This window comes from Puma concolor, chromosome D1 (genome assembly GCF_028749965.1).
Source record: "Puma concolor isolate L17-30 chromosome D1, mPumCon1.1.hap2, whole genome shotgun sequence".
Lineage (NCBI taxonomy): Eukaryota > Metazoa > Chordata > Mammalia > Carnivora > Felidae > Puma > Puma concolor.
Genome location: NC_141676.1, coordinates 107,512,449 through 107,539,729, shown reverse-complemented (window position 1 = coordinate 107,539,729; position 27,281 = coordinate 107,512,449). Strand labels below are relative to the sequence as shown.

Genomic DNA, 27,281 nt, shown 5'->3' with positions numbered 1-27,281 from the left:
TGGGGAAACGACTCTTTCCAGAGCAAAGGGCAGGCATGGTTACTGCTCATTAAAATAGATACTGTTCATGAAGAAGAAAAAAAGTCGTAACCTTTGTGTAATGATGAATGTTAACTAGTCGCCCTGGTGATCATTTCCCAATATATACAAATATCAAGTCACTACGTTGCACATCTGCAACTAAGACAGTGTAATATGTCAATTACGCCTCAACTGAAAAAACAAAATCATCTAGATTAGTCGAGAAAAGCTCTTGGGGAGAACCTCTGTGTTTCCACGTGACCCTAGGGAAGCGCCTGTGTGGGCCAGTGGGAACACAAGGCCAGGGGGCCTTTCTCCGGGCCTGCATTTTGCAGTTTTGAGTTATTTACATGTGATATCTTTAAAACACTTGTATTATTTTTTTTTTTATTTTTTTAAAATGTTTATTTTTGAGAGAGAAAGAGATCACGAGCTGGGGAGAAGAGAGAAAGGGAGTGAGGATCCGAAGCAGGCTGGGTGCTGGCAGCAGAGAGCCAGATGTGGGGCTCAAACTCTCGACCCATGAGATCATGACCCAAGCCGAAGTCAGAAGTTTCACCGACTGACCTCCCAAGGCTCCCCCTAAAACACTGACATTACTGCTACTACTACTAAAAAAAATATGGGCTCCCTTAGCTCCAGGTCCCTCCCCATAAGGGAAACTGCTGTGTGCACAGGCAACTGTTTGGCCCCATCCGCGGGACTCCCGTGGGACCTGAGCAAGGGGAACCAGTGCACATATGGGGGTGCTATGCCTCTTGCTGGGCCATCCTTTGCCCCGCACCCCTCAACTCTCCCGGCTTGCTGGGCCCTTGCTGGGCCTCCCTTTCTGCCTCCTACTAGCATCCAGGAAGTTGGCAGGCTGAAACGATAGGGTAAAACCTCAGACCTTCCCAGTTCTCAGCAATCGCATGCTGGCTGACACAGAAGCTGCTAGAGAAATGGTAGCACCCTCCCATCAGCCTCCCTCCCGCCAGCCCTGGTGGGGGCTGCTGATTCTGGGATCCTCTTCCCGGTCAGGCTCCCGATGTGGTTCTGTCCTCCCTGCTCTGCAGGCCGGTTCTCCTGGTCTTGTTGGTCAAGGAAGGCGTCTGCTTCTTTGATTCCCCAGGTTTTGCCCACTTGACGGGATTTCTTGTCTTCCTGTAAGTTTCTCAGGCTTCGCCTGTTGAAGTCCTGTCATTACGTTTAGTAACTCCCTGCCTGGCCCCTGAAGAGTCTTCCCTCTGGTTTTTCAGCTTCTCTGCCCGCCCCCCACGCCCACCCCCACCTCCACCCCCACCCACACCCACACCCACACCCTCACCCCCACCCATGTGGCCTGTTCTTCTGCTCCAGATCCAGATCCAGCCACGCCCCCAGAGCCCCTCAGTGCCATGATATGAGCTTTGCTGCCTGAGACCCAGAGGTTATTCTCTCCCTCTACAGCTTGCGTTAAACACTGTCCCTCACCTTCTTTGTCCTTTATAGTACTTGCTTACTAGGATGTCTTTCCCATTAACCTCTTAGCAACTTGGAGAGCAGGATGCCATACTCCTTTTTCACGTACCCCTTACAGACTAGTGTTTTTTTTTTTTTTTTAATTTTTTTTTTAACGTTTATTTATTTTTGGGACAGAGAGAGACAGAGCATGAACGGGGGAGGGGCAGAGAGAGAGGGAGACACAGAATCGGAAACAGGCTCCAGGCTCTGAGCCATCAGCCCAGAGCCCGATGCGGGGCTCGAACTCACGGACCGCGAGATCGTGACCTGGCTGAAGTCGGACGCTTAACCGACTGCGCCACCCAGGCGCCCCAACAGACTAGTGTTTTTACAAACAATAGTCCCTAATTAAAATCAGTTTTACTGTTACCCATAAAATTAGTGCAGGCATATAAAATCATTACTATCTTTTACCTTCGCAAGGGGAAGAGGAGCACCATTTTGCCACATAGACCATTTCCTCTCCCTCGTCCGTCCTTGAACTGCTATTGCAATGTCGAAGTCCCTATTGCATACACTACTTTGGTAAGAGCTACAGAAGATGGCTTCGCGACTTAGGCGCTGTTCTGAAGATGACTCGGAGGCAGGAATAGAGTCGCCCGATGAGCAGGATTGGGGATCTGAGCGGCCCTGGAGGAAGGCCATTGCTCATTGGAGGAAAGGAGTGAATCGAGTGAAGAGCTATCCGACACAACATGCACGGGTACGCGGACAGCAGGACAGAGGAGGAAGGCTCCAGGGTCATGTTAAATCTCCATGGGATGAGGGCAATGGGCTGAAGCGACTACAGAAGGAAGGCCTTATTTCATCCATATTTTAGAAAGCTTTTCTGGGGCTTCTCAGGGCAGAAGAGTGACCCTGGGGGTGCCTGGGTGGCTCAGTCGGTTAAGTGTCCAACTTCAGCTCAGGTCATGATGTCGCGGTTTGTGAGTTCCAGTCCCGCGGAGGGCTCTGTGCTGACAGCTCAGAGCCCGGAGACTGCTTCGGTTTCTGTGTCTCTTGCTCTCTCTCTCCCCTCCTCTACTGGTGCTCTGCCTCTCTGTCTCTCAAAAATAAATAAATGTTAAAAAAAAAGAGTGATGCTGGAGGGAGACAGTCTCAGGAAACCTGAGTGCCCTCTGCTCTGCTCCCACCCTTTCCCCACTCGTGGCCTTCAAAGAAGGTTCATCCGGTCAGCCAAGCCCAAACTCTGCTATTCCCCACTTTCTCTAGGGGTGGTGGGGGTGGGGGTCAGTCTGCAAGAGAGAAGCAAGGCCCCGGGAGAACAGCTGTTCCTTCCACGGCACTTCTTTCCACATGTTGGAGATGAAGACACAGGGCGTGCACAGCCTCTACATTTTATTTTCTGATGTGCCTGGCACAAATGCCAAAGACAGCTACAAGTAATTGCTCTCCAAGCTCCAGTGAACTAGAACATCTTCATTTAAATCATGCATAGCCTAGAATTTTTTTTAAAGGAGAGAAAGATGACTTTATGTGGTAGTTGCTAGGCAGCCAGGCGCTCGGAGAGCTCAAACATACACGCCGCTTTGCAGAATCTCAGGAAGCCACTCTGTCCTCTTCCAAAAGCTCTCCTTATGCAACACTTGCGAGCTTCCACTGCATCCAAAAATGTAAGCTTGTCTTGTTTTTAACCACCCACCATTCCCACACCCCATTAACCAGTGCTAAACCAGAGGATGATTTGTGTGACCAAACCTCCCGTGTCACCGAGGGCCTTGACGCAGGCTAGTGTTTGGGCAGGACTCTGATGAAGGTACTGGGAGAAATGAAATTTTGAAGATTTAATTTGTTGCCTCACATGTGCATGGAGAAATTTTGGAAAACGCAGAAAACCATAAGACAATTAATAAAAAAATATGATAATCCTACTACTCAGAAAAACCAGTGATAAATATGGTGATGTTTCCTTGTATAGATCTATAACAAAATCGACACCACTAATTGCTCAGGACTTAACACAATGTCGAAAAAAAAATAGTTGGCACTTTCACTCAATTTAAAAAAATATTTTTTAATGCTTATTTTTTTATTTTTGAGAGACAGACCAGAGGGTGAGCGGGGGAGGGGGAGAGAGAAAGGGAGACACAGAATCCAAAGCAGGCTCCAGGCTCCAAGCTGTCAGCACAGAGCCTGATGTGGGTCACGAACCTCAAGATCATGACCTGAGCCAGTCGGACACTCAACTGACTGAGCCACTCAGGTGCCCCCAACAAATAATTTTAATGAGGGATGTAATGTCCATTTTTCAATGAATATTACAAAGAGGAGTATTTTCACATTATTAAAGATTTTTAATGTTTGATTAGTATTTTGTCACATATATGCATTACGAATCATCTATTTTCATCTCGTCTACTATTATTCGGTATTTTTTCCTAAATTTTAGCTAGTTGAAACAATGCTGTTATGAAAAGTCTTTACATAATTCTTTGACCATTTTCTAGATTTCTTTATAATAGATTTCTAAAAGTAGAGTTATTTGGCCAAAAGGCATGGATTCTACTAAATTTCTTGAGAGTTATCATCAAAGTGCTTTCCAAAACACTGGTAATAATTTACATTTCCACCACAGGTTCTGATCATTCCTGTCTCACTGCACTTTGATGAGGATATTAATTAGTGTCATTTTTTTAATCTGTAGATTCTGTTGGCATTTTATTTTATAAAAGAAATCCCTTGTTATTGGAAACTGATATCTTATTTTGACTCGATATTAAATATTTTTTTTACAGTTAGTGGCCATTTACATTGATTTCTTTGTGAATTGTGAATTAACAGCCTTTATGGACTTTTTTTCTCCTAGGGAGGGGACCTTGCAAAGGCATGAACACCAAGAGGCGGGGTTACGGGGCCACCTTCGAGTCTGTCACAGTCAGCTCAAAGTAAGTTTGAGATTTACTAAGACTTTAGTCTTATCTAGCTCAAGGGATAAAGGTACTGACATTTAAAAAAACCAAGAGGAAGGATTTCTTTTTAGAGAGTTGTCATGGCACTTGCTGCCCTCCATTTTGCCACTTTTATGGATGGAGCAGGGACAGAGGTTTTTTTCACCTTCAGCCAAGAGAGGGGGCTCCGTGAGCATTGTGCAGAGATCTGACCCGTGTCCCCTCGTGTTTGCGGGGTGCAGTTAGGAGAAGTGAATCTCACCAATCAGATGGTGGCCACGGAGAGGTGTCCTGACTCCTGCCTAAGACGACTGCTCAGAGAGGTGACCGAAAGGCTGGCAGGTGCCTGCCATGTGCCCAGGGGCTGAGGAAGAACCAGAAGTGGCTTGTGGAGGAAAACCATGGTGTGCACTAAGAACCTACCCTCTGAAAGCTCCCCATGAAAGAGACGATCAGGAGTAGAGACAAAGTCCCAGCACACCTGGATGGCACTGATAATCATCTCTGCCAGCCAGTAAGACTTTTCCTGTTCCGGTCTCTCCTCCTCCGTCCCTCTCTTTAACCCCTGCAGAGCCAGAGCACATGGTAAATCAAAGGGCAGAAGAACAAGGTCCCTAACAGCCAGGAAGCCTGTGGCTTTCTTTGCCTCTATTACTGTAACTTGCTGGTCCCGGCTGACAGAGAAGAGAGGATATAATTTCAAATGAAACTTAGAGTTTTAATTTAACACTACATTGGACATTGTAGTCACTTAGGTGAGAATGTTATCATTAAAGTAACCAAAATGCATTTTAAAAAATCCAAAAGTAACTAGAAACTTAGAAAACCTTCCATGTTTTCATCCAAGGACTAGAAAAGAAACAGCCTGCAAAGCCAGGGGTGAAGGGTCAACAGTGAGGAAGAATAAGGTTATTTTTCGCCTCTACTCTTCCAAGTTGAACTCAGTCAAATCTGTGGCTAAAGGGGGACCCCAGTAATTTCTCTCCCCTGTTTAAAAAACAAGTTCTTAGCTATTCTAATCCATTTCTTTTTCCTAGACAAAATTTCTTAGAAGATTCCTAATTAGGATTTTTATTGGAGTAAGCCAGGACTTTTAATTTGGAGAGAATTTACTTCTGCACGATGTATATGTTACCGTCTGGAATATTGTACCTCTCCTTTTCTTCAGTTATTTTTGGATTCCAGTAAAATGTAGTATTAGTCACCCTCATTATTGTCCTACACAATTATTGTTGGCTTTAATCCTGTGAATTTTATGGTTTGTTTTTATTGATGTTTCTGTTGTTGCTACTACGAATGCAGTATTTTTCCTCTCTTGTCTTAAAACCGGCTATTGAGTTTGAAATTAAATATAGCAATTTGTTCATTTAAATTGTAGCCAACCACTTTAGTAAACTTTTATTAATTTTAAGAATGCTTTAGTTGATTATTTTGCTTTCCATGGGTTTGTTGTTAAACCATCTGCAAATCAAGGTAAGGATAGCTTTAGTTTCTGGTTTGCATTTTACTGCATTGTCCAAAAAAGCAGAAAAACATCAGTGGTGATGTAGATCAGATAGGTCTTTTAACTGGAATTTTTTCCAGTGTTTTAACCTTGAGAATGATGTTGGCTATTGTCTTTACAAAGATGTCCTTTGTGTGTTAAGGAAGCAAAATGTTATTCCTAGTTTTATAAAAATTAGGTCAAGAATGGTTTCCAAACTGTTTTGTCAAAGGCCTTCAGTTAAAGTTATTTAAAGGCTTCCAGTGAAAGACATTTCAGCACCCAAAATAGCAAATCTTTCCAGTGTGTTTAAACACTCTGGTTTATTCATAATTCAAACTTTATACTGTAAACTCAGTATATATGCTTATGTTTTGCCTGAAATGAAGATACAAAACACTGTCAGCTTTTATAGATTTTTAAGGCCCATATAGAACTAATACATTGACTGACAAGACACCTAATCACTAATGTTGTACCTGTGTTCACTTTTCAGAATAGGACAAATGATATATATTTTTTAAAATTCCATAGTTATATTAAGAACAACTTACAATTTCAGCACCTGTGGGCATTTATGAAAGAATAAGGTATCAGCAGGAGCCCACGTAAGTTCACTGAAAATAACTCGTATCAAATTAGCCAACTTACTTTTTTATGAAGTTTTAAAATGAGGAATATTTGGTAGACAGAATGAAACTGGATTTCATGAACTCATTTACTTCATAAAGCATCTCTTGGTGTTCTCTTGATCTCTGGCTATTGAGTTTGAAATTAAATATAGCAATTCGTTCATTTAAATTGTAGCCAACCACTTTAGTAAACTAAAAGTAAAATGAAAAAATATGGTCTGTAGTATACAGCTTCACAACGATTTGAAATTGGAGTCCAGATAGTGGTTCTATGCTCCAAAGAAGAATTATCAGGAGAGGCTCTTCATCCTCCCCATTAAATATTTTTATCACGGGGCGCCTGGGTGGCTCAGTCAGTTAAGCGTGCGACTTCCGCTCAGGTCATGATCTCACGGTTTGTGGGTTCAAGCCCCACGTGGGGCTCTGTGCTGACAGCTCAGAGCCTGGAGCCTGCATCAGATTCTGTGTCTCCCTCTCTCTCCCCCCTCCCCATCTCACACTCTGTCTCTCTCTCTCTCTCTCTCTCAAAAATAAATAAACTTTTAAAAAAATTATAAAAGTTTAAATCAGTTACTGGGATGAAGGTATAGGAGGTGATCAACTGAGGAGATCAAATGGCAAAAAAAAAAAAAAAGAAAGAAAGAAATCAAAACCTTAAATGCTCATCATAGCTTGAAACATAAGGCAGAAATATAAAGAACAAACAAACCCTAGAAAAATGAGTGTGCACAGTGACAAGTGGATGAGTGTCCCACAAGTATAGGAGGATGCATCGAGATGCCGGGTCTGGCAGCTGTCTGCATTTACACCAAGAGCATGGATAGAAACATTTTCTGAGTGCCTTCAAAGGCGAGACTTCTGGTCAACAGAGAGCAGCATCATGCGGTGTGTGCTGTCCCAGGCTGGCTCCCGGGAAGCAGATGGTGGACTTTAGGCGACAGGATGTGTATCGGGTGTGTCCTTGGAATGAACACCTGTGGAAGGGCAGGGAGGAGGCAGGGGAAAAATGCGAACTCATGAAGGCCCAATAGCTTCCTTGACCAAACTCATGAGGAGCTTTAGAGCCAGAAAGGCTCTTCAGAAGCGTCCCAAGTTGGGCCAAGAGGGCCCAGCCCCCGTACTCCCACATGAATCAAGCCCTAGATGGGGGCCGCCCAGGGAAAGGGGCATGACCTTGGACGAGGCGGCTCTCTGCAGCTGAGGCAGACCCCGAAGGGGCTGACAGCTGAAGACTGTCTACAGCCAGCGCTGCCAGCAGCTGGGTCAACAAATCCTTCAGGGAAGGGGTTTCTGGGCCACGTATCGCAGTGTCCACCGCAGTGGGAAACCCCAGTGCCTGCTGCAAGCCCGTTAGAAATGCTGGGGAGAATGTATTTTTTTACATGTTTTTAATACATGGTTAAACATAAAAAAGCAAGAAAGGGTGCCAAAAGTGAAGAAGAAATGACAGGCAAGTCCTAAGAACCAGATACATGCCTTAGGGGGACATGGTTTTCAGCTCACTGAGGAGGAAATTAAAGCTCTGGGCTCTATTCCCAGTCCTCTGTGAGAAACAAGAACTGCAAACTCATACCTTGAGTGTGTGGTCCGAGTGTGTACTATCCTCAAGGTGAAAGAACCCTAAAATGAGATATTAACATAAAAAGTTAATGTAAAAATGGTTCTATGCATAGAGTCTCTACTGAGGCAAAGTAAAACAAAACAAAACAGAACAAAACAACCACCAATGTGCCCACCCTCAGCATACCTGAAGCTCCAATGGTAGACTGTGACAACCAGAGGATGTCCCATGCATGAAGAGGATGACACAGGTCAGAACCTTCAGATGCCAGAATCTACAGACTTAGAGCTTCGGAAACAGACTCCAAAATCCACATGTTTAATTGGACAGAGCAATAAAGGAACAAAATCCAAAAAGCAAATCAGCTGGCAAAAATAACAGATAGAAATTCTAGAAATTAAAAACACAGACATGGAAAAAAATTTTTTTGATTTCATCAACAGATGACCCACTCAACAATACACCATTAAGGAGATAAAGGATTAATTTGGAAAAACCAATATGCAGATATCACCTGGAATGCAGCCCAGAAGGATAAGAAATGGAAAATATGAAGCTGTCTGCTGTGTTCAAGGTACCTTGTAAGATGCTGAAAAACTCCTTTCATTCATTAAATACTTATGAAATACCTAGTATGTACCAGATGTTGGGAGAGACATAGGGATACCATGGTGAACGAGAAAGAGTCACAGTGACTCAGGACATTTATGTTGGTGTCACCAAAACATGGTCTACACTTTCTAACCCATGACGCTTTACAAAATAAAACAAAGAAATAAATGATGAAAATTATGAAGAGCTATCTGGTAATGTGATCTGAGACTATATCAAGCTAATGAGGAAATATTTGTGCCACTATGCTTTTGACCGTTAACCAGATCTGGAAGAATTTACTCCTCTCTGGACCCCACGATTTAAAGCTGGATGTTGGGGCACCTGGGTGGCTCAGTTGGTTGAGCGCCCGACTTCGGCTCAGGTCATGATCTCACCCACTCTGGTGGGTTTGAGCCCCGCATCAGGCTCTGTGCTGACAGCTCAGAGCCTGGAGCCTGCTCCGGATTCTGTGTCTCCCTCTCTCTCTGCTCCTCCCCTGCTTGTGCTCTGTCTCTCTCTCTCTCTCAAAAATAAATAAACGTTAAAAAAAAATTTAAAGCTGGATGTTGACAAATGACAAAGAGTCCAGACTCAGGAGACAAAAATGTTGACCAACCTAGAACATGCATCGTTTAAGAAATAGTTGGAGGGTTTTCCAGCCAGAGAAGAAGAGCACAAGTAGGTGCAAAACCCTCCAGGACTTTCCGGCCCCAAAGTATTGGGATTCAGCTTAAGGCTTTTGTGGCAGAAATTAAGGCTTGGCCTCTTCCTTTGCTCTCATTCTACAGTTCATCTAATTCCTGGCTTTCCTTCTGGTGGGGTGAGGTCACGTGACTGAGTTCTAGCCAGTAGACCGGAGCAAGAAGCACTCAGTGCTGCTTCCAAGCCTCAACTGTAAGAGTGTCACACGTACATCTGTACTGTCACTTCTGGGGACTAGGTGCAGAACACGGGGGCCTTGGAACCAGGTAGTAAAGCACACTATGGAAGGAGCCTTGGTCACTGAGTCACTGCATGCAGTGAAGTCTCTACAGATGAGGCATGTTTATTTCTAGCTTTACATGATTGATAAACACACATGTATACGACTTGAGCATTATACATTTTGCTTTTATTTTTTTTTTTAAAGCTAGCCAACGTTACCTTAAATAATACAGTTTCTTTAAATAGGGCTCCCACCCACTTTTTACTCCCAGTTCCTGCCTGACTCATTCTAATGGAATCCTATTTATGGCAATTCTGTGTCCCCTAGGATAACACTCTCGCAGGGAGAAAGCTTTGCCCCTACCTCGAATTCTTTTTGTTGCAGAACTTGATGTATCATCTTGTCACTGGTCCAAATTCTCTCAAGGACACGGAAGTTTTTACTTATTCTTCTCCTCCAGAAATTAACTTAGACACCTGCTCCTCAATCAGAGTTACTTGAAACCTGGGACCCTTTTACGTTCATGTGTATATCCTTAAGACCTACCACAATGCGAGGCATGTAGCAGGTAATTGCTGACTGAATCAACAAACAAACAATAGAGGAGAGTCACAAATGTGAAGCTATGCCTCTCATCTCTTTGGATCTTAATGAGAAAACTCAACTATCCGGATGACCCAGGATAGTTGCCTGTCTTAATCCATTTGGGCTCCTATCATAAAACCACCATCGAGCAATATTTAACAAAAAGAACACAGAGAGCTCTGTATGCAAACTTATATAAAACTATTTCGGTGCAAGTTACACACATCTATGTGCACGTCTGTATATAAAACAAAACAGGTTGGTTTCAAATCCGTTATTTCTGTGCATAAAACCAACAGCTTCCTTTTTTGTCGTCTTCTTTCACGATCAAGGAAACCTGAATATGTAGCTATTTTTAAAACACACTCAAGGCTCCCCCAAACAAATGGTCTCTCGCTAAATTAGTTAATGAGTAATGGTGATGCGATTGCTCTGAGAATAGCACATGTCAGAAAATTGTAGTGCTCACTAACACAAAACGAGCAACCAAGCCTTTCAGGAAATCTGAATCTGCTATGGCACAAACATTTCTGTCCAGCTCAAGGCCAAATATCTAATAGATCCCTGATTTTTATGAGCACAAGTAAAAATTCAGACAGTGCTCATGGGCAGTGCATTCTCTCTGTGCACTGCAGGGATCGGCACTGCAATCAGAAATAAGAGAATGAGAAGAAATATGGTGTCTTCCTTTTTTTGAGGGACAGAGAGAAAAAGCCAGGGCTTGTGAAGTCAGAGTGTCTAATTATTGTGCACCTGAATCAGTGTTCTAGAAATCTAAACCCACTGCGCTTTGGGCCTCCTGCCCCTCTCCTCTCCTCTCACATTATGCAGTAGCTATGAACTTCCGTGTCTGCCTTCCTCTCCCTACATAGGATTTGTGAGGATTGGAATCACTGTCTACCACATATTTGATCCCTGGAACCTGGTGCGATCTGAGGCCTTAGTCAATGTTTCTCAAATGCTTGTCGAATAATCTTGGATTTTCATAAAAGCATTAAGCCATCTGTGAGTAAGTCTCCCGTGGTTAAGAATAGACTTGCAAGAACAGAGCACAAAAATAATCAATAGCCACACACCCTCTTTTCTGACTAGAATGTCAGTTCCATAAAAACAGGAACTCGGTCTTCCTCATGGCGGTAGCCCCAGCATGCCCTCCATAAGCATTTGCTGAGTGAATGCATGACATCTCTCATAATCCTTTGAGAAAGCTTCACTCAATAACATCGCTTTATCGCGATGAATCCTTGACATCAGCACTTCCCCCATTCCCTTTGCTCAGAATTTGGCCACTGGCTTCCCGCAGTGTCGTCGCTATGGATAGATGCTGTCAAGATCCCAGCAAATTTAGCAGCGTAAAACAACACCCCTTCTTCTCACACGGCTCTGTGGGTCGGACGTCCAGGTGGGCTCAGAGTCTCTGCTGAAATCACTATGTCAGCCGGGCTGGAGGCTCTGGGGCAGAATCCATTTGCAGGCTCACTCCAGTTGTGGGCAGAATTCAGTTCCATGTGAACTAAGACTGGGTCCTCATTTCCTCTCTGGCTACCGATCAGGGCTCACACTCGGCTTCTAAAGCTGCCTACGTTCCCGGCTCACCGACCCCTTCATCTTCAAAGCCCACAGTGGTGACTCCTTCTCACCCCTCGACTCTCTGGTCTCCCCGTCTGCCTCCTATCTCTTGCCTCCTTTTCTTCTTCTTCTTCATCTTTGCCTCCTCTTTTGCTTTTAAGGGCACATGTGGTCACAGTGGGCCTACCCGGATGACCCAGGATGACTGCCTGTCTTAATCCATTTGGGCTCCTGTAATAAAACTGCCATCGACAACAAATAATCATTCCCTACGTTTCTGGTGGCTGGGAAATTCAAGCTCAAGGCGCTGGGAGTTGCTGTGTGTGGGGAGGATCTGCTTCCTGGTTCACAGACTGCAGCCTTCTCTCTGTCCTCACCTGGCAGAAGGGGTGAGGGAGCTCTCCGGGGTCACCGTCCTATCATGAGGGCTCCACTCTTGGGACCTCATCACCTCCCAAAGGCCTCCCCCCTAATACCATCACACTGAGCATTAGGATTTCAAAATGTGAATTTGGGGGGAACACCAACGTTTAGTTCATCACTCTCCCCGTTTTAAGGTCAGGAACCTTAATGATTAGGAACCTTAATTCCCTTCACACCAGTTCTGAAATTATGTAATGGGAATTCGGGAAGACATCTTTAGACACTGAGAGTGAGCGAACAAAGGCACTGCCCCGGGGGCGCCTGGCCGGCTCAGTCAGAAGAACATTTGTCTCTTGATCTCGGGGTCATGAGTTTGAGCCCCACGTTGGGCATAGAGATTACTTAAAAAAAAAAAAGAGTGCCACAGATGGAAGCCAGTCCGTTTGTAACCTCATCTCAGAAGTGACATCTCGTTTCTTCTGTCATTTTCTATTTGTTAGAAGCAAGTCAGGGACCCCAGCTCCTGCTCAAGGGGAGGGGACGCACAGGCACAGGCCCTGAGTACTAGTAGACAGGGATCACTGGGGATCGTCTTAGAGGCTGCCTACCACAGAAGGGGAAAGTGATTACATTTTATTGTATGGCTCAGCTGTGAAAAGCACTGGTGTAACCATAATAATGTACTGAACATACTGTATAACGTAAATAAAATTATCAACTGATAATATCACTAAGGGGAAAAGGTGATACTCCAGGTAAATGTGTTTGGTGGGAGAGGAGGGAGGAAAGAGAGCTGGATCCTCATAGTCAACCATCAGGAGTCAATATAAAATATGTTTAAGTGACAGATCAGGACACAGCAATAAGTCTATTATTTAGAGACAAGAAGGTGAAATGCCAGGTAATCAGGTGAAAGAAGTCAAAGTGCTTCTGGGATGATGGATGTGAGCACGAGGGGGCTGCTCACAGATAGCGACCGTCTCTCTTAACAAGCCTTATAGGACCCCCCAACCCTACGCTATGTATGCATATAACTTTTATTGAAAGAACAGGGGATGGGACGCCTGGCTGGCTCAGTCAATTAAACATTCGACTTTTGATTTCGGTTCAGGTCGTAATCTTGCAGTCATGGGACTGAGCCCCACATCAGGCTCACTGCTGAGCATGGAGCTTTCCTGGGATTCTCTCTCTCCCTTTCTCTCTGCCCCTCCCCTGTTCACATGTGTGTGCTCTCTCTTTCTAAGAGAGAGAGAGAGAGAGAGAGAGAGAAAGAAAGAAAGAAAGAAAGAAAGAAAGAAAGAAAGAAAGGAAGGAAGAAAAGGAGGGAAGGAAGGAAGGAAGAAACGGAGGGAAGGAAGGAAGGAAGGCAGAAAGGGAGGGTGGAAGGAAGGGGGAGGGAGAGAGAGAGGGAGAGAAAAAAGAAAAGAAAAAAGAAAAGAAGGAAGGAAGGAAGGAAAGAAGGAAGAAAGAAAAGAAAACAGGGGAAGAACAACAAAAATGAGGACACAGAGTTTTCTCGGAGAAAATTATGAAATTATTGGCCTCCAGTGAAAACAATGTAATGCATCTGTAGCTAAGATGGAAAAGCTTTGGCCCAAGCAATACCAAACAGGATGCAGAGAATGAAAAGGCAGGATATGCAGTTCAGTGAACACCCAATGTCCGTCCGGCTGCAGGTGAAAGCCAGCCTGCCCCACCCACCCTTGAGGCCTGTGACAAGTGGCCAAAAAGGCCAGCCCAGAACCTGCCTCTGTTTGCAACCACCCTGAAGCCTACACGTGTCTGGCACCCATTAGTTACCCAATAAACAATTGTTGGATGGAAAAAAATGGATTGGGTAGTGTATTCATTAGTTCTTATTGCAATAATGCTGCATAACAAATCATCCTAAAACTCAATGTCTTAAAACAACAAGCATTTCTTTCCTGCCCCTGGATCTGTGGGTCAGCTTGAGTTCAGCTGATCTTGGATGAGCTTGGCTGGGCTTGGCTCCAAGCAGTGGGTTGCATTCAGTTCTGCACCAGGTGTTTCCTCATTCTTCTTGGGCTAGAAGCTGCCTAGGTCATATTCTCCTGTTAGCAGACCACTGGAAAACAAAAAGGAAAGCAGAATCACGCCATGCTTCTTGAAGCTTTGGCCGTGATTGGCACGCTACCTCTCTATGCGCATTGCACTGGTCACAGCAAGTCCCGTGAGCAAGCCCAACATCAGTGAGGTAAGAAAGTATCCTCTGCCCACTATCATTTGGGATTATGACACTAAACAAGAAACAAATATACAGATAGGAATGTCTGTGTTATTGCTGCGGATTAAATATTCAGTGTGTTGCAGAATATTGAGGCTATAAAGAATTTGATCTTGTCCCACCGCTGCATTCAGCAGATGAGAAAACAGACCCAGAGAAAGGAAAGCAAGGGGATACCACAATTAGTGTGGCAGAGGGGTGGACTTCGAATCCCAGGAAAGAGGAGGGAAGAATTAGGATCAGTAATTCAATCTGATCTGAATAAATGAACACCAGAATGAATTGGACTGACAGAAAGGAACCAAGTAGAGAGAGAAACTAAATATGCAAGAGAAAAAGCAAGCTCTTGCAGACAGAAGGCAGGGGATGATATGATCAAATGCATTGTTGCAAGGGGGCCTTGGAAAAGAAGGATCCTGCCAGAGGGAGGAGAGAAGGGATAGGTCAACAGACATTTTCCTAGGTTTTAAGGAAGGAGGAATAAGAGTTGGAGGAGTTCGGGTCTGTGACACAGAGCACGACACTAGATCACGTACTTTGCCGTAACATGCCAACAATAACACCGCCTGGTGTAATGTGATTGGTGATGGGCTCCCAGATCCCAGAACTCCCAGCCAGCCGGCTGCTCCACTAAATAGCACTGTGGGAGGGTGTTACAGTCTGTGGGCACCAACCTGTACTCAGCACAGTGTCAGTGAGTGTAAGCACCCTTCCCCTGGTGTGACCTCGTTTTCCTCACTCACGTAGGTGTTGGAGTCCTTTGCTGAGATCGAAGGCAGCAAGGGTTGTAAAGGTGGCTTCTGGGAAATGATGAAGGTTTGGAACCATATCTAAGGGAAATGGGGGGAAGGTGAGCAAAATCACCTGAAGAATGGACCACCAACAGAGGGCTGGCTGCACTGAGACTAGACCGTGAATCCAAGCAGTGTCCACTCACATGGTATGATGATGTCCTCCAGCCCTCCTCCCTTCAACCATTGATGGAGTGCTTCTCGAAGGGCAGGAAAAACAGTTCCTAGTTCCAAACAGATTATCATCTAATCAAGACATATGTATAATGAGTTAATGGCTGGGGAAAGGGTTCCGTTATAATTCAGAACCTAAAACTGAAAACAAAAGCATGGATTCATGCAAATGTAACCTTTCCGTCTCATCTGCCTGCATCACATGGCGCTGCCATTTAATCTTCCGATAAATTACAGATCTATACCGTGTTTAAATGCAAAGTTTAACGAAGTCAATAAAATATGGGCATAAAGCAGAAGCAGCATGTAAATTCCATTCCTGTCCTTTACCACCTAATAGAGAGATACATGTCATTTACCTTGAGATAATATTTTTGCAAAAGCACTTTGAAGAGTTTCAGCTCCAACCTTCCAAAAGGATCACTGCTGACTACTCTTATTTATGATAATTGCACATATATAGGTGGAAGCATCCAGAACATTGCCACTGCTTAAATGTTACGTGTCAGTGTCACAGAATGATAAAACCGTAAACAATTTTGCTCCGGTCCAACCATCTCATTTATAGATGAGACGAAAGACACAAGGAAATGAGATTCATTCTTTTTCAGGGGGCACACAACAAATTAGAGGCCCAACAGAAATAAACCTCAAATTTCCCTTCCCCCCTCCCCCCACTCCAGGGTCATTCCGCAGCACCAGCTGGTTCCTTACCTGTGCTGGGCAGTTAACCATGCAAGTGGCCCAGGGTGTCACAACAGAGGAAGAAAAGAGGGCTAGTTGTGAACAGTGTCACTCTCCACCATCACCTAGAGACCGCCAGGCACAAATCTGCTATGGTAAGTGCACAGTCAGCGCCAGACCCCCTTGGGGACCGACAGAAGCATGGTGTCCCTGCCACTCAAAGATGCTTTCTGGCAAGCAGCTAACAACCTGAGGGAATGTGGGCAGTCTGAGGGAGCACAGAGTGTCACTTGCTTTATTTTGGAAACTTCATGAAGTCAGTCTGCACTTAGCCACGGGGCCGCCAGCACCCCAAAGGGAGTATTACCCTTCACCCTCCTCTTCCCCGACAGCGACACAAACTGGTGATGGGATGCTAATGGGCTCTTGAACAGCCTGATTTCCATCCTCTACAAACCTCCTGCCTTAGTCCATTTCTGCTGCTGCAATGAAATACTTACAGATGGAGTAGCTTGCAAATGACAGAAATCTATTCCTCACAGTGCTGGAGGCCAGGAAGGCCAGGAGCATGGCACCAGCAGATTTGTCGTTTGGGAAGGGGCCCGCTTTCTGGTTCGTAGACAGCACCTTCTTGCTGTGTCCTCACAGGTGGGAGGGGAGCAAGCCTCTGCCTTGCTGAGGCACCAGTTCCCTTCATGCACCCTCACGGCCGATCACCTTCCCAAGGCCCCGCCTCCTAACGCCATCGCATTGGGCTTTAGGATTTCAACAGATGAATTTCTAAACATCGGAGATATTCTACAAAAGATAACTATTTGTACAAAAAATATGGAAATGTTAAGGGGTGGGGTCGTTAGAGGTCTTTTTATTTAACTTTAAACAATACTTACTGACTCTGATGGAGAGGAGGAGGGAATTACTGCATTGTACTTCTTCCCTCTCCCTCCCCCTCTTCCCGCTTCAAATTTCCATTGGTTATCATATTATTTTCCCATGGGTGCTGTAACAAATTACCAGATGTTTGGTGGCTTAAACGACAGAAATCTATTCACTTCCTGTTCTAGAAGCCAGAAGCCCCAAATCAGTGTCAGAATCAAGTCCAACATCAAGGTGTTGGCAGTGCCACACTCTCCGGAGGCTCTGGGAGGGGGTCCTTGCCTTGCCTCTTCCACCTTCTGGAGACGGCCAGCCTTCCTCGGGACACAGCTGTACCATTGCAGTCTCTGCCTCTGTGGTCACATGGCTTCTCTTCATCTGTCCTCTGTATCAAGTCTCCCTCTAACTCTGGCTTGTAAGAACAGATGTGAGGGGCTCCTGGGTGGCTCAGTCAGTTAAGCATCCGACTTCAGATCAGGTCACGATCTCACAGTTTGTGGGTTTGAGCCCCACGTCAGGCTCTCTACTGTCAGCACAGAGCCTGCTTCAGATCCTCTGGAGCCTTCTCTCTCTGCCCTTCCCCCCGCTTGTGCTCTAAATAAGTAAATAAATAAACAAACCTAAAAAAATAAGAATATATGTGATTGCATGCATCATCCAATAATGGACAATGATCTCTCCACCGAAACATCCCGAATGTAATCACATCGACCAAGTCCCATTTGCCATTAAAGGTAACAGTCTCGGGTTCCAGCAGTGAGGACGTGGTTAACCTTTAGGGGGCATCATTCAGCCTAACACAGTGAAAGTCCTTACTGTTCCAACAAAGGATGGTTTACAACAGTCGCATTCTCTTCTGTCTTTGGGATCCTCACATTTAGTCTCAGTTCCACATTTAAGGAGATGGGATGTCCACTCCCAGACTTTTGATCTTTGTTTCTCTGTCTCTGAATTCTTTTTTTTTTTTTTTCATCTCTTAGCTGGCAGTCACTAGCTACTGCGATCCTGTCCTTCATCTATTTCTGCCCTTGTATTCATCCCGTCTTTCCTCATTTGTTGTTTCAGTTTGCTCTGTTAATCTTTTGTCCAGTTTATGAAATGGCCAATCTTGCCTTTGTCTGTGTTGTTTTCTCATAAATAATTCTTAGAGCTCTACATTTCACTCAGTACCACATTAGCTGGGCCCACAAATTTAACATGTGTCTTCATTTGTCTTGCAATTTTTCTAGTGATTTTTTTCTTTCACCAAAGTTATTGTGTAAGGCATTTACATTTTGCTTAATTTAGCAGTTTCTGAAAGGTATATGTTTAAATGTGTGGCTGTTAAGTATGGTTTTATTTATTTCCCCCCATAGTTCTCTTGGTGGCTTTCATTTTAGCCTCTTTTGTAGGGTACATATACGTTTCTAAGTAGTTTCTGGAGTTATTGTTCTTTTATGTTCCATGTTACCCTAACGATATTTTTCCCCTTGAATTCTACCTTTCATATCAAAATTGCTGTCAGACCTTTGTCTAGTTTGTATTTCTCCACATATTTATTTGCAAATTGTCTGTATCCTTTAGTTTTAAATGTGTTTCTTTTAAAAAGTATATTCATAGAACATGCTTTTTATATTTTTTACTTTATTTTATTTGAGAGAGAGAGAGAGAGAGCACAAGTTGGGGAGGGGCAAGGAATGGGGGGGGGTGCGGAATCTCAAGCAGGCTCTGCACTGTCAGCATAGAGCCCAACGTGGGACTTGATCCCACGACCCTGGGATCATGATCTGAGCTGAAATCAAGAGTAGACCACTCAACCGACTGACTTGAGGTGCCCCTAGAACATGCTGTCTTTTGTTCAGTAGGCTAACCCATTTGTATATTGGAATATATTTTTGCCACAATTTTCATATTTTCTATTTACTGTAGTTTCTTTCTACTTCCTTTTCCTGTTTTCCTGCCCTAGAAAAAATAGATCGGGTTCTCCTCTTCTGATTTGAAAGTTGCACATTCTATTTGTATCATTTAATGGTTATGCCTGATTTAAGATCAAAAGTTGAATTTATATTTATCTTTCAATTTCTTAAATTGTTAATGTCAACATCCCCTACATAACAAGTACTCTCCCCCACTCATATGTGTGTGCGCTCTCTCTCTCTCTCTCTCTCTCTCTCAAAATAAATAAGTAAACTTTAGGGAAAAATAAAGAGAGAGAAACACGCAGCACAGTAAACACACACACACACACACACACACAGAGTATCCTATGTAAACCCATGTGTATATAGCAAAATGGAATCACTAAAACAAGCCCTTCACATTCCTCTGGTCACAAGCCTTTTCCCCAACTATGTTTTTAATCAGTTGTAATTTAGTTCTAGATCATTCTGAGTATATGTTTTTAGTCCTTTCTCTGGAAATAATAATGAGCGTCAATGAGTTATTTATTTATTATTTTAGTTCGGGCTGCCATAGCAACTTACTGTAGACTGGGTGACTTAAGTGACAGATATTTATATCTCACAGTCCTGGGGACTGGAAGTTGAAGATCAGAATGCCAGCATGGTCAGGTTCTGCTGAGAGCCCTCTTCTGGGATGCAGATATCCACCTGTTCCTTGTAGCCTCGAACAGAGGATAGGGAGAGGAAGCAAGATCCCTCCCGAGGGACTGTTAGGATCCTGCATTCCTGATGGCTCTACCCACCTGAACTTATCTAATCTTAATCACCTCCCAAAGGTACCACCTCCTAAAACCATGACATGAGGGACAGGATTTCCACATAGGAACTTTGAGGGGACACAAACACCCACCCTTTTATTCCACATATTTTATCACGTTCTTCTGGATTTCTCTTTTCCTCAGAGAACTTCCTCCAAGAGTATTTTCAAAGAGGATCTCTGTGTAGTAAAACTTCTATGGTTGCATATGCCTGAGGATCTCTTTATTACATCCTACATCTTTATTGCCTCCTAATATTTAAATAATAAGTTACCTGGATGGCACATTCACTACATAAAAATTCAACACTGCTGCATTGTCTTGCATCTAGTATTTCTCTGGGAAGTCAGGTGCCAATTATGAGTCTTACTCCTTTGTAAGTGATATGCTCCTTCCCAATGGAAACGTTTAGACTTTTCTGTTTGTACTTAGTGTCTCTAATGCGTCAGGTGTGATTTTTTTTCTTATCTAACCTGTTTGGCTATGGGTTCTCTCAATCTGAAGTTCAAGGAGATTCTTGGAATTTTTTTCCAAATACTTTTTTCCCTGTTACATATATTTTTTTCCTTTCTGGAAGCTCCTGTCATTTGGATGGTATCACTTCCATTCTATCCTCCATATCTCTTATTTTTTGTTTTAGATTTTGAATCTCTTTATGCCATCTTGGTGCCTTTTGTGGGAGTTCCTTAGCTTAATCCTGTGACCCACTAATTTTTCAGCTGTATCCATAAGTCGTACACTCATTTATTAAGTTCCTTATTTCAGTAATTATATTTTTCTTACCCAATTTTTTCCACTTGATTCTGCTTCATAACAGCTTCTTTTGTTATTTATTCAACAATATTCTTCCAAATCTCTTTGAAGATATAAATAATTATTAAATGTTTGACTTGTGGGGTGCCTGGGTGGCTCAGTCAGTTAAGCATCCAACTTCAGCTCAGGTCATGATCTCATAGTTCGTGGGTTCAAGCCACACGTCGGGCTCTGTGCTGACAGCTCAGAGTCTGGAGCCTGCTTCGGATTCTGTGTCTGTCTCTCTCTGCCCCTCACTCACTCACACTCTGTCTTCATCTCTCTCAAAAAATGAATAAACATTAAAAAACATTTTTTTAAGTGTTTGTCTTGTTAGGGCCATGAATCCTGTTGTACATGGTATAGATTTTTCTTTGTATAGTCTTTTTTTTTCTAGTGTCTGCTATGAGCTATATTTCCCTGGTTAGTAATATGATATGGGAGAAGGAGCCAAATGCTCATTCCTAGTTGGTGTGCCTCTCCTTATGTGCTTGGAGAAGAAGAAGACATACACCAAAGTGGAAGACCGTGGTTCCACAACTTGCCTCTGCCCATCCTCTTCTGTATCGCTCCTATCCCCTGACCCCATGAGAAGTTTTCTGCCTTGACTTTCATTCCCTGGCCCTAAATGTGAAGGGGGGAAAAGTGATAAAATGCCCAGCACCACCCACCACTCTGCCATCTGGCTGTCATTTCCCCCTCACTAGAGTGAGCACCAACATGGCCTTGACCCTGGCAGCACTGGGCTGGCACTGAGGGGAATTTTTGGTTTTATGTTTGTTTTTGTTTTTGCCTTTGTTTTTTTTAATCCGCTGTTGAAGAGACAGGCAGAGGTCCTCAAATGTAAGGTGGGAGGAGAAAGAGAACACCACTGGGAAGCTCCCCAACTTCACCCCCAGATGCTGGTTCCTCCTCCAACATACTTGCTCCTCTCTCCCTCCTGGGGAAACAGTCCCTCTCTGTCTCCACAGGGATATCCCAGAGTTTAATGTGAAATGTTAGAATCATACCCTTCCTTGCTGCTTCCATGGTGTCTCCAATATTGAGTTTGAGAGAAGGAACCAGAAGGAACCTTTTTTCTACCTTTTTCATTTGGGGTGAGCTTCTCTAAAATGTATGACATGTTCCTTAATATTGAACTCGATTTTTCTGGTAATTTTTATTGCATCTGATGTGACTTTTGTCTTTAAAAGCTTTCCCTTTTAAATTTCCACTCCCTTCCTGATCTTTGACAGCTTATTATTTTACATTTTCCTCCATCTCACAACTTCCTGTGACTCAAAAGACTTTAGGAGAAATAGAAAGCATAAATTGTGGATTTGGAAGAATGTGTGCTGCGTCAGGTAAAGCATTCCCATCCTGAGGTCTCGTGAAGGTTCCCTGGGCCAGGCTAGAAAGAGAGAGTCTGAGAGGAAGCATGGTTTGTGTAGAACTTGTGGGTGTCTCAAAAAAAAAAAAAAAAAAAAAAAGAAGCTTGACAAATGATAGCACCTCCACAGAGGAGTGAGGAATCAAGAGGGGAACCCGGAACCCCAAGAGACACAGATCCAGAGGAGAAAGTCTGGGTGCCCTTGTGTCAGCAAAGCCTGGCCAGAGCTGCCTTGCAGAACGTCCTTGTCCTTGCAGGGCCTGAACGCAGCTGAGAAACCCTGGGACAGCCCAGAGTGGCAGAGGGTCGTCCAGGGTCCCAGGCAGTCCCTCAGAGCGTCTGGCGGCCTGGCATGAAAATAGAGCTTCAGATTAAATCCCCGGCACTTGAGAGGGAGCAAAGAGATTTGAGGCACCTAAAAAGTCTTTCAGGTAGGAACATGCACCAGGCAGTCAGCAACCTGCAGAGACCAATCGGAGATAAACGTGGTGTGAAGAAGGGCATCCCACAAATGTCAGCATCTGTAGGTGACAGGTGACAGGCCTTAGCACAGCATCACCTACCCCCAGCCCAGAACTCAGGGACAAATCTGGGGGGAAAGACAGAGGCTTCTCAAATCAAATGAAACTAAGTACTGTAGTCTCAGTGGCATGGAGGCTCATAATAGAGACTTCTTTCTGTTGTACAATCTCAGGTTTTTTTCTGCTCCTTGACTGGTGGTCTGACATGATCATATATGGCCTGGGTATGGGGTCTGCCAAATATGGGAAGCCCTTCCTTATGCCTCAACTAGCTCCCTCTAAGGAGAAGGTAACAGTCTCTTCAGCTTGAGTTCTAATCCTGCCCTGATTAATCTTATTGGTCATGTAGAGTCTGCGTTTCTATGTAACTATCAGTGTAACTAAACCAGAGTTCTCTCTATTATGCTAGAACAGGAAGAACAAGCCTTTTTCAAAAGTATAATTAAGTGCAGAAGTTAAAACAACCACTGATGCCTGCCCGTTCAGTAAAGCATCCAAATCTTCAGGGGAATAGGGAGAGGTGCAATGAGAAGGCAGGGGACCCTGTGAAAGCTTGCAGCGATGACTCGGATGGACACAGTGTTGCATGCGCAGTTCATTTTATTTCTACTTTAGGATTATAATAGGTAACATTGGGGGCACTTAGGAAATGTGTGATATTTTGCATACACTTTGCATTCAATTACTCATCTACTCCTTGCGCAAGCTGTGAGCTAGTTAGTGACTGCTATTCCTCATGGACAGCTCAGGAGTCTGCCGGGTAGAGGCAAAGTGACTGACATGGGTCCAGAGATGTCGATGACCCACCCAGAGCTGAGGGCTTCAAAGACTCTTCTCTCAACCATTCAGCTATTTTGCCAGCCCAACAGGTTTTTTTTTTCTCCCCAGTTCAAATTATTCTAACAAATGCGATGTAAAAGAAAACTATCTGGTTACTCAGGGACACAATCCATGAAAAAGTATTTATAATTCAGGGAGAGGAGGCGGGGGAGGGCATTCTCTTACTAACCATGGTAAGCAATCTGTTCAGTTCCCAGAGCATGAAGTTTGATTTTCTTTTTATCTGGTTTTTATATTCGAGGGAATATAAATGTCAGGAATCAAGCGTCCCCTCTGGATGATAGAGTAATAAATAACTTTCGTACCATTTGCACAGATGCTGTGACTAAATTAAGACCAGAAAAGATATTAACAACTATAGCAACAAACTGATGATGAATCTATTTTTAAGAGCAACTATTAAATTAGAAAGATTTGTCAAATTAAAAAAAAAAAAAAACTTAGAAGGAAATAATTTGGGCATCAATTCTAAGAAATTCAAAGGAGATCCAGAGCTAGAGTAAGTGAGCAATCCACTTGTCACAGAAAGGGTTGAAATCATTTCCCAATTTTAAGCAAAACACTGAATAGTTTTAAGGCATAAAATAGAGTTTATACCTCAGAAGACTTAAAATATTATTAGGAATAGAAGAAAATATTTCTGAAATAATAAAACACTTATACTCTAAATAAAATACAATATAAAGAAAAATACCAGTTATCTGTCCTTAGGGAAATTCACACTTAAAACCGAGATGAATATTTATCCTAAGTGGATTGAATTTTATTAATTTAGTTAAGATTTTGAGCCACTCCAACACAGGAATACCACTCCTGGTTATTTATCCAAAAGCAAATAAATACAAAAATATCAATAACAAATGTTCAGTGAAGCATTATTTTGTAAGAGCAATATATTGGAAATGGAATCAAAGCAAAGGAAACTAATAATTTGCTTAGTAACAACTATTTGTCACGGATTATCTGGGTACTTTACTTATGTTATTATATTTAACATAATAATCTAAATATTCTTTTCCTAACTAGGAAATGAGCCCAAAGAGGTTAAATTATCTGTGAAAGGTTAGATACACACCTAAGATTTAATATTTCGTTAAAACATATGCACATGTAATTGCCACTATGGTATAATTAAATACGTAAAATTATATTTACAAATGGGTATTGAAGAGAACACGAGGACAGCTGAGACGTGCTAAGGTAGTAGCTTCATAAATGCTTTCTGTGATTAAAAATTTTCACTCTTCATTCGTTTATTCAAGAATACTTACTGAATGCCTACATCAATGAGCAAAATAAAATCCCTGTCCGTGTAGAGATTACATTCTAGTAGGGGAGACAAATAATGAGTACATACTTACGTACATTCCATGAAATCAATTAGTGATAAGTACTATGAAGAAAATAAAGCAGGGTTTGAGCACCGATAGTGGTAGTTTACTCTTTTTAGCAACAGTGGTCAGGGAGGCTTGCTTGATGAGGTGACGTTTTCACAGTGAAGTGAAAGGGAGTAAGACATGTGGATATACAGAGGAGGGCTGAAGGCAGGGGAAATAGTACGTGCAAAGGCCCTGATGCTGAACTAGAAGGCCATACAGACATTTTAAAGATATAGGGCCAAGTTCATGTAGTAATGTTAATTACAAATAGAATAAGGAAAAAGGCTACAAAATTATAATCATTATCTAACAATTATGTAAAAAAAAGTACCCAAAAATAAAGACATTAAAGTAAAAAGTACAACAGTACGCTGATGTTGAGTTATCTTGACGTCAAGGTAGCTGTTAAGAGCAACAGCTCCAGAACCAGACTGCCTGGGTTCAAATCTTAGCTTTGTGTTTTTGTTTTTGCTTTTTTTTTATGTTTGTTTGTTTGTTTGTTTATTCTATTTAAGTTTTATTTATTTATTGTTTAGGTTGAGAGCACATTTGCACAAGTGAGGGAGCGGTGGAGAGAGAGAATCCCAGGGAGATAGAGAATCTGAGCTATCAGCACAGAGCTTGATGAGGGGTTCAATCCCACGAACTGTGAGATCATGACCTGAGCCGAAATCAAGAGTCAGACGCTTAACTGACTCAGCCACCCAGGCGCCCCTCAAAGCGTAGCTTTGTGATCGCAGGAAATTTGCATAGCTTCTCTATGCCTTGTATACAAAGTGGGGGCAAAAACAACAGTAGCCCTCATGGGTACTTTAGTGTCGTTAAGAGGTCTGGTAGAATAATATGCCTAAAATCCCGATGCCCAGAAACTGAGTGCGTTGCTTTCTATAGCAGAGGGAGGTTAAGTTGCAGAGGGAATTAAGGTTGCTCATCAGCTGACCTTCAAATAGGGAGGTTATGTGGGGTTACTGAGCTGGGCCCAAGCATCCTTCAAAGTGGAAGAGAGAGGTAGAAGAAGGGAGTCTGAGACAGAGATGTGTCAATGGAAGCTGTGTTTGAGGCGTGCTGTGTGGCTGGCTTTCAAGAAGGAGGAAGAGGCCGTGAGCCTAGGAACGTGCACAGTCTGGAAGCTGGAAAAGGAAAGGAAGTGTTCCTTCCTAGAGCTTCTAGAAACAAAACTCAGTCTTCCTGCCACCTTGACTTGAGCCCAGTGAGACCCCGTGGAACTCTTAAACTACCAAACTGTAAGATAAGAGATGTATATTGTTTTATTTCACTAACCTTGTGATAATTTGTTATAGCAGCAGTGAAAACTAATACAAGAGGATTGTGTGAGTTTCTATACGTAAAATATTTAGTTATTTTAAAGTTTATTTACTTGAGAGAGACACTGAGAGAGAGTGCAAGTCAGAGAAGAGGAGAGAGGGGGCGGGTACAGAGGATCCAAAGCAGGCTCTGTGCCCAGGGCAGACAGCCTGATCAGGGCTCAGACTCACAAACCATGAGATCATTGACCTGAGCCAAAGGCAGACATTTAACCGACTAAGCCACCCCGGTGCCCCATAAGTAAAATATTTAGAACAGTATCTCATGGTGAGCATTCTAGAAGGTGTTATGTTTTGGGTGGTGTTTTGTCCTACACTTCCAATAAACAATAAGTATGTATTGATTGAATATTACCTTAAAAATAAGTGGGAGGGGCACCTGGATAGCTCAGTCAGTTAAGTGTCTGACTCTTGATTTCGGCTCTGCTCATGATCTCCCAGTTCGTGGGATCGAGCCCTTCATCAGACTCTGCTGACAGCTCAGAGCCTGGAACCTGCTTCAGATTCTGTGTTTCTTTCTCTCTCTCTGCTCCTCTCCCATGCTCACTCTCTCTCTCAAAAATAAATAAACATTTAAAAAGTAATAGTAAAAGTAAATTTTAAAAAGTGGGAAAACACTACTTAAAAAGACAATATCATCGGGGCGCCTGGGTGGCTCAGTCGGTGAAGCCTCCAACTTCAGCTCAGGTCACGATCTCACAGTCCGTGAGTTCGAGCCCCGCGTCAGGCTCTGGGCTGATGGCTCAGAGCCTGGAGCCTGCTTCCAGTTCTGTGTCTCCCTCTCTCTCTGCCCCTCCCCCGTTCATGCTCTGTCTCTGTCTGTCTCAAAAATAAATAAACGTTAAAAAAAAAAAAATTAAAAAAAAAAAAAAGACAATATCAGCAGCACTAACAATACATGGAAAGGAAGATTTTTTCAATATAAGAATTATTGTCTATCACATACTTGAAACAGAATATTCAGGAACATCAATAACATGTAGAAAGATGTATGTATCTTAGGTCTAGTAGGAAAGGAAGTTTTTAATTGCAGAAGAACACAATTAATTCATATAAGATTCATATAAATAGGAATGGGGGGAAACAAAAAATATTTCCTAACTCAAAAAGGCTTTTTATATGATAATGTTCTTCACTTACTAACAAGATACTGACAAGCAGCTGGGGCTGGAGAGGATTAAAGAGGTTTCATTTTGGATGTGTGATTTATAGACTATGAGGAAAACCATGAATCCATCTAGAATCCAGATGCGGGTCAGTAATCTAAGGCATGGAGTCCAGTAAGTTCCTTTACAGACAAAGATCATAAAAGCTTGGAATTTCACTCCTAGTAAAAGCCTCTAGGAATTTGTGAATTCCGTTTTCATTCCAACAGAAAAGTGAGAAATCAAATTGTAGCAAGTCAACAGAGAGCACCCCCACCCTTAATTCTTGGCACAGTCAGGTCTCCAGGGCACTCAGAAATGTCAATTCCTTCCAAATAC

General features: G+C 43.2%; 1 protein-coding gene across 4 annotated transcripts in view; it reads left to right on the top strand.

Moving 5' to 3' along the window:
- POU2AF2 (POU class 2 homeobox associating factor 2) overlaps positions 1-27,281 on the top strand; it is a 494,391-nt gene that overhangs the window by 335,946 nt on the left and 131,164 nt on the right. For all 4 annotated transcript variants that reach the window (XM_086679169.1, XM_086679170.1, XM_086679168.1 and 1 more), the window contains one exon: positions 4,310-4,388. The gene's annotated coding sequence lies outside the window, so the exon portion shown is untranslated. The remainder of the gene's footprint in view (positions 1-4,309; positions 4,389-27,281) is intronic.